General features: G+C 37.9%; 1 pseudogene; it reads left to right on the top strand.

Annotated features, from left to right (window-relative positions):
• Positions 1-6,311: 6,311 nt before the first annotated feature.
• Positions 6,312-6,802, top strand: LOC113610019 (microtubule-associated proteins 1A/1B light chain 3B pseudogene; annotated as a pseudogene).
• Positions 6,803-18,080: the final 11,278 nt, after the last annotated feature.

Consider the following 18,080-nt stretch of genomic DNA (forward strand, 5'->3'; position numbering starts at 1 on the left):
TAACTATATCAACATAGCTCCATTGGGACACCACTGGTTTTTCATTTTGATTAATTTAAGGAATCCCAATCTAATTTATGAACCAGCAGGATGTTTTGAAAGATAAACAAAGCTGTCTGCAATTTGCGTTTCTCCTGACTTGGTCCGGCTCGAATTTCACATTTACCTCATTTTCTCCATTGTTATGGACTACTTTTCACAACTCAAACAACCAGATGTGCTTCAAACCTGGGAGGCCAAATTCTTCTCCTGAGTATTCTCCTCCACAGGAATTCCTATAAAAAGTGTTGTAAAAAGTGAATCTTCCTGACAGCATTTTGAAGGCGAGCTCTTTGCTCCAAACGGCATCAAGTTACCTGGAGACCTTTCAGCATTTATGGTTCTGGAGCTGTAACTTTCAAATGCAAATGTGATACAAGCAAGACTACCTGAGACATGAAAACATATTGAGATGTCATTGTAATTACAGAGGACACAGACCTGGCCAGCAAGCCAGGATTCCGTGCATGCAGTGGTGGTTTGCTTCAAGCCAGTTCCTCTCTCTCCTCAATTCCCAGAGGCTCAGTCAAAAATAGAGACAAACCGAAATGGTGTGAGCACCTTTCTGGAATCGCAAACACTGAGAACGAATCTCCATTGTGGGAGCCAGCCTTGAGTCTCTCCCAGACATATTGACTTCGATTCTTAAAACAGTGCTAATTAGAAATTATTCATGCCCATTTTAAAAATTAGGAAACTGAACTACAGAGTGATGAGCAACTAGGATCAAAACCAGAAGAGTTAAGTTACTTCCATAGGGGAACAAGGATTCAAAGACAGGCTTATCCGAACCCGTGTCCGTGCCCCCAACTCCATGACATACTTCCTACCACAGTCATTTTATTTTAACACTGTACAAATGCATCCTCTCCATCATCCTGAAAAGTATTTGATATAATTGGGCAAATTAAGACAGAATTGTTAGCCATGTTTTCTCATCCATAGAATGGGTTGATGGTAACAGTCCTATCGTAAATCTGGTTGTTAAGTGATCGTATGTGTCTCTTTCTACATATGTATTATTTTGCCTAATTACTTCCCATTTCATTCTGCAAAGCATTTGAAATGGCTTGACAAGTTACCCAACTGCTCTAGGCCTGCATTTCCATCTATAAATGGGGATAATAACACCAGCCATGTGCTGACACATGGAGCTACTGGTATGAAGTAACAGATCTGAAAACACCATATTTACTGCAGGGTTCTGCACCAATATGACTTTTCAAGTGGGCATTGCAGCTGAAGAGTTTGAGTCAAGAGTTTTTTTTACTTCTTCTCTTGACTCATAAGAGTGTACAGTGAGGCAAATAAAACACTCTATCCCCTTGTTTCTAACTTTCAGTTACCCACACACTTGTGATGTGCTTCTTTTAATCAATTCACCATGTTCCTACTGTTCACAGCTCCAAGAGTCCAGGGAAAAATGGCGGCAGACTTCATTTCAGAGCCTGCTATGCTACCTGGAAGAACGTTTCTGGAAAGATGAGTGAATACTGAGGGTCAGCTTTGGGGATACTTCATAGCAATCCCCAAGATAGTATTATCTGGACAGCTCAATTCTCTGACTAAGGAGAGTTAAGTAAAGCCCTCACAGGTAAATGTTGAACCAGGCATTAAAACACCACCAGACACCGTACATCAATAGCAGCTGCTGGAAAGAATGTGGAGACCTCATCACCTGGCAACAGCTCTGATTAAGGCTTCTTCAAGAGAAGAGGGTGGGAGAAGGAGGGAGAAGGGAAATCAAACATCCATGGTGTGTGGCCAGGCCTCCATTCCTCACACATCAAACTTTCCTCAAAAAATGCAAAAGGGATTACTCAGAGACTGTTAGAAAATAGAAAGATCAGGGAAATGAATGGTGTGGTGCTTCTGGAACAGGAGGTGGTGACGGAGTCAGTCTAGACGTTTTTCCACAATTCTGATCTTCCTAGAATTGTTTGATGGTCCAGAGATATTGCCTGGGGAATTTTATGCTGACATGACTCAGATTTTTATCGTGCAGTTTGTGCCAGTGTCACACATATAGGAGAGAAAGGAGGAAGCTGGCACTCATGGAGTACCAACCATGTTCTATGTCATGTGCTAGGTGGTTCATTCCCAGGACCTCATTCCATTCTCACAAGAGCTCCACAATCACTCCCAACGTACACAGCAGGAAACTAAGAGTCAGAATTATGCTCAGGTTATATAACTAGTAATTGATCAAATCAGGATTCAAACTCAGGTATCTGTTATTCCATGCTTTTTCTACTCTACTGCAATCCAACACTGCCTCAGCAGTAGTTACTCCTAATTGAACTCTCCCCATTTCTGCTCATCCACCATGAAGCCCATGATACTCCAACTAGACTGGCTAGTTCAAAGCCAATTAAGCCATGAACTCTGCTCCCTGAAGTTTTTCCTTAGTTCTATTTAAGTCTCTAGCTATTCTAATTTTTTTGTCCCCAAGTAGAATTTTAAATGGAAGTTCTTACACATAAACTTTGTGTAGACACAGAGATTAGTGCATGAAAGTGTTACATAAAGCAAATGGTCCAAGTCCTCTAATTTTACAGATTAGAAAACTGAGTCCCTGAAGCGTTAAGCATATTGGTTTAATATCACAGAGTTGGTAGTGAGGACAGTAACAGAGTCCAGGCCTGTGTCTGTCTCAGTGTATCTTGAGATTGTGGGTCCTGTAATCTAAGAGCCATAAAAAAAAATAGAAAAAAATATACATATATGTGTGTGTGTATGTGTGTGTGTGTGTATTACAAGTGACCTGCATTTAAAACTTATCTTAGAACTTGCTTTGTGATCTTAAATATCTTATTCAACCCCTTGAAACGTTGGCTTCCTTATCTATGAAATGGAATTATTAATCTCTACCTTAATGATTTTGAGAATTTAATGAAACAAGATGGGTAAAATACCTGATAACAACAGGGCACGTAGTAGCTATGCAGTAAAAATTAAACTTTTCCCCATACTTTTTATAAATTTGAGAAAAGAATAGAAAGCAGTAACAGCACCGTTGCAGTGTTTGTTTGTTTTGTTTTTTCAGCTCACTTAAATTCTAGAACTGTAGGTCAAACTTGAATGAAACAAAGACTCAAGATATTAGACCTGTAAACCAAAAAATTACAACCCAGTGACTTCTGTAGCATAAAAACGTCCACAGATACCACATAATTTATCCATGTTGTCATCTGCCTATCAGCACCATGTTCCTGTACAATTAAAATTGTTCACTGCCATAACTGTGTTCATCTCATACTCACAAGGCCAAGTTGACTGTGATCCAGTCAACGCCACTCTTCTGGCATCAGCTTGGCCTCACACTCTGTCTCTTTTTTCTTGCAACAGATTGTCCTCAATCCTATACCATATTCCTCGACTTCATAAAACAGGATATATGCTCTGTTGTAGCAAAAATTAATGTGTATTAGTTAAACTGTGCAGCACACCTATGAAAACACCCTGGTACATGGCTATGACTACCCTGCTACTGGGCTCCGTCTGTGACTGGGCTCCAAATAGATCAGAAGTCTAAGTCTACAGATCTGTGCTCCCCACCCTAAAATCCTGAAGTCTGTCTGAGCCCTAGGTACCCAGGCTACAGTCTAGGAAAGGCACCTCTTTCTCACTTCCTACTTCCCTTAAAAGTGAATAAGAATTCGTTGGATGATAAATCAGTATTCCAAGAATGAAGCCTTTTTTAGGATACATGTTAGAAATTAAGATTCAAGATTTGGTTTTTTTTATTATATGGACTATGTCTCTAATTTAGTACTGTCTTCTTCAATCAGAATCACTGTATATGACTCATAGAAAGTGGCAGGTCACTTTCCATTCTAGGATATTAGTTCAAATCTGTCAGTGCTGATAATGACAGACAATTGTCTCCATCTGTGTGTGTTGGTTTTAACTGAGTGTATATTGAGCAAATATTCACTGTCACTAAACTCACTCTGCTAGATCTTTCTGACATTTTCAGCTGGGAGAGTGAAGACCAGAAAAGAAGAAAGAAGAAAGACAGTGAGGGAGGGAGAGAAAGGAGGGAGAGAGGAAGGAAGGAAGGCAGGGAGGGAGGAAGAATCTCACGTGCCAAGACCCACAAAATGCTGGGTGTCATCAGGAAGGACAGAAGAAACAAAATGGAAAGCATGACCTCACACTTCTTACAGGTCACTTCATAGGGACACAATTTGTTCTCTAGTTCTGCACCACCTGTGCCCACCTTCTTGGGGCCACTAGAGTCAATCCACAGAAGCTCCAGTCCAGGGAACTCAGCATCAAGACCAGTCACTGTGAATCCTCTAGTCCTACATCTTAGTTCTAATTATTGGGCTTTTTATTTCCCCTATGGTGAAGCCTCACCCTTGTCTTCTAATTCTAAAATTTGCATTCATATCATTTTCCATGGTATGTCACCGCCCCTGCCTTGATTACCACCCAATATACTGTGTCCTTCTAGAACAAAACTGAATTATTATTATGAACTAAACATCATATGAACTAAACCTTCACATTTTATTTTAATCCTCACAAAATTCGTTTATATAGGTGTAATTACCCCGTATTATAGATAAGGAAACTGAGGCTTAGAGGGGTAATTGACCTAGGGTTACATGGTAGTAAGGAGGGAATTAATTTGACATAGTTTTTCACTCTAGAACTTAGTTTTTTTTAAGCCATACACTAAATGCCTCCCTTATCCCTGCCATACAAGCATCATTATCTAACAGTGTATGAAGATAAGAAAATGAATAAAAGTGGAACATGACACAGGTGTGTAAACTGTGTTATGTTACCAAAGGAAGAAGCTATTCATTCTTCCTCAGAAAACTGTAGAGGGCTTTATTTTCATGATGAGTCTAGGAAGAAATGTGAGGATGGGCTTTCAGGAAAATGGAAATGGCCAGTAGTAGCTTATAGTTAGAATTAACATGTTTGATAGAAATGTGTCAATAGCAGAAGTTAAAAGGTTACTGGAGACCAATTAGAGAAGAGTTTGAATGCAGACTAATAAGTTAGGACATTGCCCTGGAGCAAGGATACATTTCAATAAAAAATTACCTTTGCCCACAGTTTGGAGAGTGAATGAAAGCAGAAAAAATCTAGTAAGAGGATATAATTACAGTCCAGATGGAGATGATGGAGACTTATCCAGGTCTGTTGTAGCAGGTGGAGGGGCAATAAGAAGGAAGGATTTAAAGTTATATAATTGGTGGGCAATTGGGTTATGAGGATTGAGAGTAAAGGATTAGTTGAAGATTTGCGTTTAGGCAATAGTTCCAGAAATCTTACTGTCCTCAAACTAAGAGGTACAAAGTGAAATTGGAACACTGTGAGAAAGTACTGAACCATATAGCACACTTATAAAATGTGTAAGATCATGAGCACGTAGTCTAAAAGAGTGCTTCTCAAATTTTAATGTGTATATAAATCACTTGGGAATTTTATTAAAATGTGGATTCTGGTTGAGTAGGTCTGTCGTGAGGCCCAAGAACCTGCATTTCTAACAAATTCCTGGTGATGTTGATGCTGGTTCACAGACCACACTTTGAGTATCAAGGTTATAAAATACAAAAAGGGACTTTCAAGACACTTTTACTCAGACGGCCATTATTCATTATTAAGTACAGATCAGTAAAGAAAACTGGCAAAGGAAGTTTTTGGAGGGATGAGGGTGGGGAGGATAGAATATGCCTTATCTTTTGCAAGTGCTGCATGAAGGTCCAGCACGCTGTCCACAAAGCATCCTAGTGTAGCTTGAGGAGGCCACGTGGCCCACGGATGTCTTGGCAGCTCTTCCTGGGAGGTCTTTTCAAAGTATGAGATGGGAAGAATGAGCCCCATGTAACTGCAGAGTTACCCCCATCACAGCCAAGAACATTCACCTTCTATAGAGTAAAGGTTCCCCTGGCTTCTTCCTTTGCCAAGACTTAAGACATGCTGGAGATGGAGATGAAAACATTTAAGCCAGCTCCCTTAAAGAATGTCGAAAATACACACCAGGGATCTTTGTCCAAAAGTAAATAATTATTGTTTGGCAAGTGTTTAACACAGTGGATGGAATTGTACATAAATCTTGTTCTCTCCTTACCAACGACTACTTGCCTGCTCTAACTTGTAGGTGTGCTGTTGCTTGTTTCTGTTTGAATCTGGTTTCATAATGAAAGTATTCAATAAAATTACCTTTTAAGAAATGTGTGCTGGCTGTTGCAGCCACCGCCTGGAGCCTCCGGGACCCTCCACCTCGCCGCCCCCGCCCAGCCTGCCCCGCCATGCCGTAGAAAACCTTCAAACAGCACCAAACCTTCGAACAAAGAGTAGAAGATGGCCTACTTAACCTGAGAGCAGCATCCTACCAAAATCCCAGTAATAATAGAACAATACAAAGGTGAGAAGCAGCTTCCGGTCCTGGATAAAACAAAGTTCTTGGTGTCTGATCATGTCAACATGAGTGAGCTCATCAAGATAATTAGAAGGTGCTTACAGCTCAACGCTAACCAAGTCTTCCTGTTAGTGAATGGGCATAGCATGGTGAGTGTGTCCACGCTGATTTGTGAGGTGTATTAAAGTGGGAAGGATGAAGATGGATTCCTGTGTATGGTATACACCTCTCAGGAGACTTTTGGAAGGAAATTTCCTGTGTAAGACTAAAAAAAAAAAAAATGTGTCTGTTCTCGAATTTTTTAAACCCTTAACAAGGAATAAAAAAGGGATGTTACCAACTGAAAAAAAAAAAAAAAGAAATGTGTGCTAACAACCACCCCTTAAATATATTGCAGTTTCTATAACATTAAAGACTCCAAGAATTGAAAGGAATTTTAAAAGTCTGCTGAGACTACCAGTGATTCTACACTGATTTCCAACTAAGTGATCAGCTACCGTCTACTTGAATACCTCCAATGTCAGTCAGCTCACCACCACACAGAGATTTCAGTATACTTGCTGACAGCTCTGTTGGAAAATTCTAACTTATGTTATGCCAGGCTGGCTTCATGACTCTTTAATTTATTAGTCCTAGTTCCACTCTGTAGAGTCACAGAGAAAAAAATGTAACATCTTTTTCAAATAACAGTCCTCCCAATGTTGAGCTACTGTGGGCTCTGCTTTCCAGGTCAAAAACTCTTAGTTCTTTGGGCTGTTCCTCATATAAAATAAATTCAAATCTCTTCTCCATCTGATTACCTGTACTCTAGAAGTACTCCAGCTTTCCTCTTAAACTGTGGGTGTTCTCAATCAAAGGGAAAACTCAAAATGGAACTCAGAACAGTTTAGATTAAACTGTGCCTATTACATCCTTTATTTCAGTTATTTTTTCCACCTTAATGAAACCTACAATCACACTAATGAGGCAGAAAGAGAAAAAGAGTAAGAATCTTGTGGAAAAAAGGATCTGAGATCAGTCATCTTAGTCCCTACTCTTATTAGCTGTGTGAGCAAATTATTTCATCTCCCTGAGCTTAAAATTTCAATTTATAAAATGGCAAAAATTAACCTTAAAAATTAATGATGTCCATAAACTTTACAGGCAAATGTATGCAAAGTCCCTAATAATGCTTGGCATGTAATAGATATTCAATAAACTATAACCATTATAAATGTTGGTATCTTGGCGAGGCATGCCAATCGTTAATCTATATTTCATTTAGAATCAACTTAAAATCCTTAAGCACTTTTATGTCATATTTCACTAGTACAATTATTTTTATTGTGAAACCAGTGGCAGAAACTTACCTTTACCTATTTACTTTCATTTCTTTCAAATGTCCACCTATTATTTCAGAGTCACTTGAATTCCTTATGGATAACATTTCAAGAATCACAAATTTTAACTACCCTTCTCAACTTTGAACCATATAAAATTCTGGTCAGCATGACATTATTTAGAATATCAAGGACCTCCCTGGTGGCACAGTAATTAAAAATCCACCTGCCAATGCAGAGAACACGGGTTTGAGCCCTGGTCCAGGAAGATCCCACATGCCGCAGAGCAGTGAAGCCCGTGTGCCACTACTGAGCCTGTACCCTACAGCCCACGAGCCACAACTACTGAGCCAGCGTACCTAGAGACTGTGCTCCGCAACAAGAGAAGCCACCGCAATGAGGAGCCCGTGCACCACAACAAAGAGAAGCCCCCGCTCACCACAACTAGAGAAAGCCCGCGTGTAGCAACGAAGACCCAATGCAGCCATAAATAAATAAATAAATTTATTTAAAAAATAAAAATAAAATATCATATTTGAATCACGTCCCTGTTTAAAAGACCCAATGCAGCCATAAATAAATAAATTTGTAAAAACATAAAATAAAATATCATATTTGAATCACATCCTTGTTTAAAATGTTTTCCAAAAATGTAAGAACTTGTCTAAAAAAACAACATGACATTGTTTAAAGTGTAAAAAAAACAAACATAAACTACACACACACACAAGATTGAATGAAGGGTCCTATGTCTAGAAATATCACCATTCAAATAAATATTGACCCTCTGAATCTAGCCTTTGGACTTCCTGTGAATTACTCTATTTATACTAAAGCATCCTCTAACTGTTCCACCTATTCACCTATTCAAAGATGTCACAGGCAGGGGTCCCCAACCACTGGGCCGCACAGCAGGAGGTGAGCAGCAGGCTAGTGAGCGAAGCTTCATCTGTATTTACAGCCGCTCCCCATCGCTCACATTACCACCTGAGCTTCGCCTCCTGTCAGCATTACGGTAAGTTGTATAATTATTTCATTATATATTACAATGTAATAATAATAGAAATAAAGTACACAATAAATGTAATGCACTTGAATCACCCCAAAACCATCCCCCCACCCCGGTGTGTGGAAAAATTGTCTTCCACGAAACTAGTCCCTGTTGCCAAAAAGGTTGGGGACCACTGTCATAGGGGACTCCAACATCATGTTGAAATTTAAACATGTACTGTATATACCTAACTCACCAAAGAAGGAAATGACTCTACCATGGATGATTTATTCTCGGTGAACCATAAGTCTAATAATAACCATTGCTTCCTTTTCCAAATGCTTACAACATCTCCTTTTATTGAAATTTGTTAGTTCTTCATAATGATTTAATCTCTTAATCATTAGCAAAGTTCCCTCATTATCATAAGTAATATTCTCTATTTTGGAGAACACTTGGCCTGATACTAATATAGCTATTCCTACTTTCTTTTGATTCCTGTTTGCTTTTCATTAATTTACTTTTATCTGCAGATTCATATTTAATTGGATGGGTATTTTTTTATCCAGTCTGATAATCTCTGCCTTAAATGTTATGTTTATACAATATATAGTTAAGGTAATTATCAATATGGTTGATTTCAATTTATAATACTGTTATTTGTTTTCCATTATTGCATCTATTATTATTTTCTGTCTTCTTTTGGATTAAGTGAATTTTTAAATTCCATTTCATCTGTACTATTAGTTTATTAGCCATACATCCCCTTTTATTTTAAGCAGGAGTTCTAGGGTTTATACCCTAAACTTATCAAATATTCTGCCACTTCACATATAATGTAAAAATGTTCATTTTCCCCCCTCCTGTTCTTTGTGTTATTCTTGACATATAATTTAGTTCTACTTTTGTCATAAACCTTATGATATATTACTATATTTGCATTAAACAGTGAATTATTTTTTAAAGAAATAAAAAGAAAAATCCCTAATACTTACCATTTCTACTTCTTTTTATTTTTTTTCTATAGATCTATGCTTCCATCTGATATTGTTTTCCATTGGTCTGAAGAACTTCCTTTAATATTTTTTATAATGCAGATCTGCCAGCAATAGATTTTCTCAAGCTTGGTTATCTGAAAATTTTTCATTGTGCCTTAATTTTTGGAATACAATTTCACTGGATATAGGTTTCTAGGTTGAATATTTTTTCTTTAATCATTTTCAATATGTCTTTCTATTGTTTTCTGGCTTCCCTGATTTTGGATAATATCTGAAGTCATTTTTATCTTTTTTTCTCCTCTATATAATTTGTCTTTGTTTGGTTTTTTGGAGTATACTCTGCTTGGAATTCATTGAAATTCATGGATTTGTGTATAAAATACTATAAAAGTTCCCTTCAAATATGGAAAATTTTTAACTATTTTTTCTAAAATTTTAATGCTCCCCTTCTCCTTAGATATCAATTACATATTGGCAAAGTTAAATTCCTTGCTATTGTCCACCAGGTTACTGAGGTGCTCTTAAAATTTTTTCATTCCTTTTTCTATGCTGCATTTTGTAGGTTTTCTATTACAATGCTTTCCGGTTCATCAATCTTTTCTTCAGTAGAATCTAATCTTCTATTAAGTCCACCCAGTAAATTTTTATTTCACAAGTCAGGAAGACACAAAGCTCTACCTGAATTCTCCCTCCCTACACAATGGCCTGTAAATTGCCTCTAGGCAGAAAGCCAAAGCAATCACAGGACACACCTCAGGTGTTCCCTTCTCTCAGTGGTCACAGCCTACATAGCCTCTTTCTTGTCCAATGTCTGAACATAACTGTTTCATGGATTTTGCCTAACGTGCTAGTTCGTCACAGTGGAATGGCAATTCCCAAATCAGTTTTTCCTTCATAGCCTGCAGCAAAAATCTCATCCTGTGTAATTCAGGGAAATGCTAAACTAGAGAATTTATATAGCTACTTTAGATTTGTTTTTATATTTCTGAGCCATTACTTTACTTTCTAATAATTTATTAAGAGAATGATAACTAATTCATAGGAATTTTAAAAATGAGAAATCTCAACTGAAATTGGTATTTAATAGCCAGAAGACAAATTGCAGGCATATCATTTGAGAAGGAAAAACCTTAAATTAAGTCAGAATATTTTAAGTACCATTGATACAGGACACACAATGAGTAATACCATACAGTGTTTAATTTATCATGAATTCTTACTTGTATACCAAAGAAATGGTTCTTGCCGATTTCCACAATTAAAACACTAAAATCAGGTATCAAAAAGATCATCCAATATTAGAAGGAAAGTATATCACCTTTTCCAACCCTCAAAATTTATAGCTTTGGAGAAGAGAGTCAGAGAAGTTAACTTTTTCCTTCTCCTAAGCAACATAGCTTATTATTGGAAGAGCTGATGTTACCTGATTCCCAGTTCCATAAGCCATACTCTTGCTGTTCTCTTCTCCCTCAGAATTCAGAGTGTACTGAAACATAGTGCTGTAAATCTAATCTATATAAAGATAACAAATAGGATGTTATCTTTCCAAAAATTAGAATTATTTTTTCAATTATCCTCATGCTGTATTATCTTTAAATTGTTAATTAAGCAAATACTAGATTAAATTCTACTACATATCATCCTTTATAGCCAATTATTGCTTTTGTAAAAATCAAACAGCCAAATTATGGTGCAAATGAAGTGGGATCTTTAGCCTGTAGAGTATTATATTGAGTTAAAGTTTTAGAAAATAGTTATTATTTGAGCCCACGGAGATTTTTTTTGTATTACATTCTTTATCAAGAATCCTAAGTCCTTATAAAATATCTTATCCCTTCAAGAGGTCCCTTAAGGTTTTATTTTTACACTCGTACTTAGCAAGCATTTAAGCAAATAATTCATCTAAGTTGTTGATGCAGTTGAATTGAGTCTTTGGTAAGCTTGTGTTTGATTAAATAATGACCTGAATGATGCTCAAACAATTCAGAATTAGCTGTCTTAGAAGAAGTTTATAATTCCCTTTACTTATTATTAAACACTGGATTACCTCACTTGCTTGAAATATGGACCTTGAATTCAAAGAGAGGAGGTGCCATCGTAAGTGAAAGCTAAAATGTGACCCCACGTTTCTGAACCCCAAACTGCTTCCCATTGGCTTTATCAATGTTCCATGTCAGTGTCTTCCTCTGGTCCGGCATTAACCAAACTTATGTTGAAATACGTGTTTGAGAAAAAATACATTAGTTCAACTGAGTTACCAGTCTGAGAAAAACAGTGTTAAACCCTGAGGAAATGAGTTTCCAGATATGTTTTTTTGTTTGTTTTTGTTTTTGTTTTTTTGCGGTACGCGGGCCTCTCACTGTTGTGGCCTCTCCCGTTGCGGAGCACAGGCTCCGGACGCGCAGGCTCAGCGGCCATGGCTCACGGGCCCAGCCGCTCTGCGGCATGTGGGATCTTCCCGGACCGGGGCACGAACCCGTGTCCCCTGCATCGGCAGGCGGACTCTCAACCACTGCGCCACCAGGGAAGCCCCTAAAAATAATTTTTAACATTTCTATTCCTAAAAGGATTTGAAGATGCTATTTTCCTCTTTAAGCACAAAAATGTAAAAATGAGGAACACAGCCCGAGGACCTAGATGATATGGAAAATCACGCCTGCAATTCATTTGGTACAGATTCTGCCTGCTGCCAAGAGTTCCTTGAGAGCAGGGCCCCATTTTGATGTATGTTTTGTACAGTGCCTAGGTCAATGGGAATTCATGGTGAATAAATATAGGGTGAAAGCAATGTGACTGATGGATACAGTGAAGAACGAGAGTCCTATTATCTATTTTCAGCTCTAGAATTACATAGATAGCCTTTGGCCTCTAACATGAGGCTTTGAAAGTTAAATCCTTCAGCCTTGGTATCAGATATAATACCTGCACACCTAGACAGTTTCAAAAAGGTTTTGCTTAATAAAATGGTCACAAAAGAAGAAAGTATTGCTCTTTACCGAGCAGAATAAATCAATAGCACAGCATTCCAGAGAGGTCTGCATTAATATGAAAGAAACATATTCTATCCATTCTCCTAGGTTCTTTCCTTTATTTCCTTTATCTCCTAGGTTTCTTTCCAAATAATTTTATCTGTATTCATCCTTAATGAGAGCTACTGGGTTTTCATAGTTGCTTAATTAAATTGGGGGAATATCAATTCTGTGATGCCTTTAGGAAAGTGATTCCAATTATGGGGCCAATCTGTCAACAAAAGTGAAGAGGCCAAAACATTTTAACAGCAAAGTTACAGAGAACAAAGGATGAATATAAGTAGGGGGCATACTTAATAATTAGCCTTGCTATTAGTTGAGTTTTGTAGAAATTGCTCATAGACTTTGACTTAAAAACCTTGGCTGCAAGGCATGGACTTGTAATTCAGCCTCTAAGCTCAGATGTCTCAAGTAGCTATTTGTCCTCTTTTAGGGACAATACCATACTGAAGCGTCAGCATCGCCTCTGTTGTGACAGGTCACACATTCAGCACCAGGAGAAACGAGGTCAGCTATGGCGAGAGAGAGTCCATACTGTGGAGCTCCTGCATATTCTGCATCTGTGCCACCCTACCCTGTCATTGACCTAGTGTGCAATTCTGGGTGGTTGAGGACAGAAACTGGCTGGTGTTACCTGGGTGAGTCATCTACTCACCTGGTTTTTCAATGCTTCTTCTGTGATATATGCTCTCTGTATTAGTTATTGACTGTTGAATAACAAATTAGCTCCAAACTTAGCAATTTAAAACAATACATGTAGCAACTATACTCCAATAAAAATTAATTTAAAAGAAAATCCACCATTAAAAAATGAAATAAAAAATAAAATTGCATCAAAAACAAGAACATACTTGGGAATAAACCTGACTAACAAGGTAAAAACAAACAAACAAAAAAACATGTTTATTATTTCAGCTTTTGTGGGTTAGGTATCCAGCCACTGATTTTATGGGTTCTCTGCTTCAAGTATCTCACAAAGCTGCAACAAGGTTTCTGCAAGGGCTAGAATCTATCTTATCTGAAGTCTCAACTGGGGAAGTATCTGCTTCTGAACTCAAGGGGCTGTGGGCAGGGTTCAATTCCTTGCAGGCTGTTACACTGAGGGCCTCAGTTCCCTGCTGGCTGTTGGTTAGACACTGCCTTCAGTTTCTTGCCACATGGGTCTCCTAACTATGGTGGTTTGTTTCACCAAAGTCAGCAAGAGAGATAGAGATAGAGAGATAGAGAGAGGTGGGGGAAGAGAAACTGCCAGCAAGATGGGAGTAACTATCTTATGCAACAAAATCTAGAAGTAACATTGCATCATCTTTGCTACAATACACTGGCTAGTTATAGTAGCTAGGTCACCCCTCAGTAAAGAGGAGGGGGTTACTCAGGGCATGGATAACAACAGGCAAAGATCATTGGGACCATCTTAGCATATGCCTGCCACAGTCTGATGGGTATTACATGAGACACAGAGATCCACACATTTTATGCCCACTCCTCTAGGTCCATCCACTTCCTTTTATCCCGGGCCTGCTTGACTTTTATCTTCCAAAATTACTCCTTCCAGGCTTCAGATCAACCGGCTGAGCCATTTGCCACTTCCCAGGAGTATGTATATCGTTATCCTTACCTCTGACCACCCTCCACAGAAAGTCAATGACCAGTTACCTCTTCAGATCTCTGACTACTAGAAAAATTTCCCTTCATCTTGTCTTTCTCCTCTGAGTTGGGGCAGAACACTCTCTTTTTAGCTTTTACTAACATATTAAGCTAACTGATTCATGAATCAGGCCCAAGTTTTGTTTTGGGCTTTTTGATTTTTGTTTGCATATTTGTTTTAGTTTTAAAAGTACATTTATTTCTTATTCCTGATTGCAAATAACTTTAGCACCATTGGATCTACTAGGTCTCATGGTCCAAAAGGCAGAATTGCTCTTACCTTGTTGTAAAGCCATCTCTTGCTCTGGGTCTGACTCAAAACTGGTAGCCTTCTAAGAGTCACTTTATAAATAAGTTGGAACAATATTTTCAAGTATGGTATATGCTGTTTCTAAAATCAAAAAAATGCTCTAAACTTCTGTAATTTATCCCTAATGGTTAAATGTGCAGGACCAATAACTTTATCTTGAAAAGAAATGTCCTGACTTGCCCTAGACTACTTTACCAATGCACAAACCCCTGAAGCATTGTAAGTTTTCTCTTCCACGCTCTGGTGCCTTACGGAGGGATTAGTACTGTTTGCCACTTCTTACTCATCAAGTCACATTAACTTGATGTCATCAATATAGAAGAGTAGCAGGATATTGGATTGGGAGGAACAGGAATGGTGAGTGCCAAAAAGATGCAGTTAGAGCACCAGAGATAGTCTAGTCCTAAGCTATTTTAACTGGGGAGAAGAGAAATATAAAAATCAAATAAGAATAGAAGATTTTATGCAGTACTTATCAACTTTATGGCAGGGCAAAAAAATGGCATAAGAGTTTAGAGAGAGGTAAAAGCATTGTAAGCAAGATGGTTTCTATAAGTCAACACCTAGACCCATTGCACATGGGCTAAAGCACGAATTAGTTAGTGTGTTTATTTTTCATGTATACTCTGTATAGTGTCCAAAATGTGTCCAGATCAGTTGGAGGACTTGTTATCACACAGCCATTTAGGAATCCAAGCACATAGAGGCTATGTCGTCCTGCATATGTGCTTTCCTGTTTCCTAGGTCACCTAGGACTTTGATATGCCATTAGTGGAAAAAGAAGGGTTTCATGTGTGCATTAACAGTTTTATTAACTTAGAAGCAGCACACATCCCTTTCTCGCATATTCTATTGGCAGGAACTCAGTCTCATAGCTATACCTAATTACAATCGAGATTGAGAAATGGATTCTAGCCACAGAACTGATGATATAATTAACAGGACCGTATTCACTCAAAATGAAAAGATGGGGATTCTTTTTGAAAAAGCAGGAAAAAAGTGCTGTTAAAGATACCAAAATATAAAGCGTTTACTTTTCTTCTGTGGTCTCTCTCTCTCTCTCAATTTGTCATAGTGTTTTTTAATTTGATATTGAGTGTCTTTCTAAGGAAAGAATAAAAATTTTAGATTATTAGCATGAATTTTGCCATTCATCTTTGTATTGCACAATGCCAGCTTTATATGCAAGTATGAGTATTTAGTCCATATGTGGAATCACTGAAATTCACAATTCACACATGTGCACGTATGCATATTTTGTTCTTACCAGAACAGTGGAAACAGTGCACAAAATGAATTCAGCTCTTTTTATTTCACTTCTTGGTACATTCTGCCAACACTCTCTACCTTCAGCTTTCTGATGAGTAAGGAAGAACTGCAAGGAAAAGGAACTATGGGTTACCCCATCTTTCCCTTTTTCTCTATGTCATCTTTTTCAGAGTAAGTGGTTGGCTAACATAAGGAAGTAAGAAAGGATATGATAGTGTTTCTTGGTGGTTTGTGTTTCTTAGACCATCGTTGGCTTCCGTTTTCAAAGCGAGCTCAGGTTCTAAGGGTCTCTTAAGGTGGTCTCTCAAGGTTGTCAGTGACTTCTTTATTCATACATGTAACATATTGGCCTTGCACTCACCTTGAGTCTCACTGCACTTCCACACGTGGTGGGTGCACCAGAATTCTGTGCTCATGAGACATTGCAAAAACCGTATGCAAATGGGACAGCAGAGAACAGGAGACATGCATGTTATGTGTAGTTCCCCTGCTTGTACACATGCTCTATTTTCCCATTGGACTTGACTTACAAAACACAAGATCAAAAATAACATTATTAAGAATTTTTAAAACAGCGACAGCAGAGCGTTAACTGAGCACAGGGCCCTCTGAGCATGGTGACGGATGCAACTTCACAGGCTGCACACTCATGAAGCCAGCTCTGTCTAAGTGTGTACCCAGAAAGAAATAAAGAAGAATTTGGTTTTATGAAAGGAAAGTTTTGTGAAAGAGTTCATGTTTAAGAATATCTAGGTGTGAAAACAGTATGGTTTCTGTAGTTTAACTATTTACCATTTTGTGTTTGTTATATACCAATATATATGCCTAACATATGCCAGGTAACAGACCTTTGTAGGAATTATCTCTAACTACACAATTATTCTGAAAGGGATATTAGTATCATTCCCAATTTGCAGTTGAGAAATTAAGGCTCATAGAGATTAAATGCTTCCCCAGGGCCACTAAAGTAATGTCTATTTCACTCCAAAACTCTTATTCTTTATGCTGATATATCCACTCCATATAGATTACCAGTAACCAAATTAAATCATTTTTTTAAATACCTTTTTTACTATCTACAACATATTTTTTTCCTAATCTGTATGTACCTGGCCCAAGACAACCTCAGTAAAGCTTGTGGAAGGAACCTTTGGGATAATCAAACCCAACTCCAGTCATGAAACATGACTACTTTCTATAACGTCACTAAGTGGATATCTGTCCACTGTTCGACTGTTCCAAGTGTCATTTATTGTGTCTGCAGTAAGTCCTCAGCAAAGCAAATCTGAATCAAATCAAGTGCAATAAAAATAATAGGATGCACAATTTCATAACACAAAGAACTGTTGCATGATAAAATTAGACTAAAGAAATATATTTAGGAAATATTTAGGAAATATTATTGTTTGTGGGCATGAAACATTTGTCTTCCATTCATTATTACATATATACAATCTAATAATTTCCCAATGAGAAAATATCCTGACTAGCAGAGAGCTGGGGGACAGGTGAATGAGGCTGTAAACACTTCAGTCTCTGGTATGTCCTGTCTTGCATTTTGATGAGCTGGTGGGAGACAGGGTGAGAAATAGGAAGAGAACAGAGTGTGGAGTTTAAAAACATCTGGATTCAAATCTCAGTTACACAACTGGTTCCAGGTCTCACCAGCTATACGAAGCTAAAGTAGAAACTTAAGCTCTCTGAGTCTCTGTTTGCCTCATCTGTAAACTGAGAATAATAATAACTACTTCGCAGAATTGTTAAGAGAATCAGAGGAATCAGATAAGCTGATATAGGTAAATTTCTTCATCAATAACAAGGTGCTATGCAAATAGAGATATCATTATGCCCTCCAGTACTTAAAGGACATGAGTGAATGTAAAATAAATTGGAGATGAGAGAGAAACTGACTAAAAGCAGAGCAAGGTATAAGAGGAATGAAGAAAAAGGTGAAGGAGAAAGGGAAAAAACAAACACTGGGAGAGGAGAAAGTCTGTTCTTCTCTCTGCATTTATTCAGAATAACTTCTTTATATCCAACATTGTGCGACATGTTATCAGAAAATTTTAAAAGTAATAATAATAAAGCAGTAGAAA

The sequence above is a fragment of the Aethalodelphis obliquidens genome, unplaced genomic scaffold, assembly GCF_003676395.1.
Source record: "Aethalodelphis obliquidens isolate GAN/ISIS:26980383/991018 unplaced genomic scaffold, ASM367639v1 scaffold60, whole genome shotgun sequence".
In the NCBI taxonomy this organism is placed as follows: domain Eukaryota; kingdom Metazoa; phylum Chordata; class Mammalia; order Artiodactyla; family Delphinidae; genus Aethalodelphis; species Aethalodelphis obliquidens.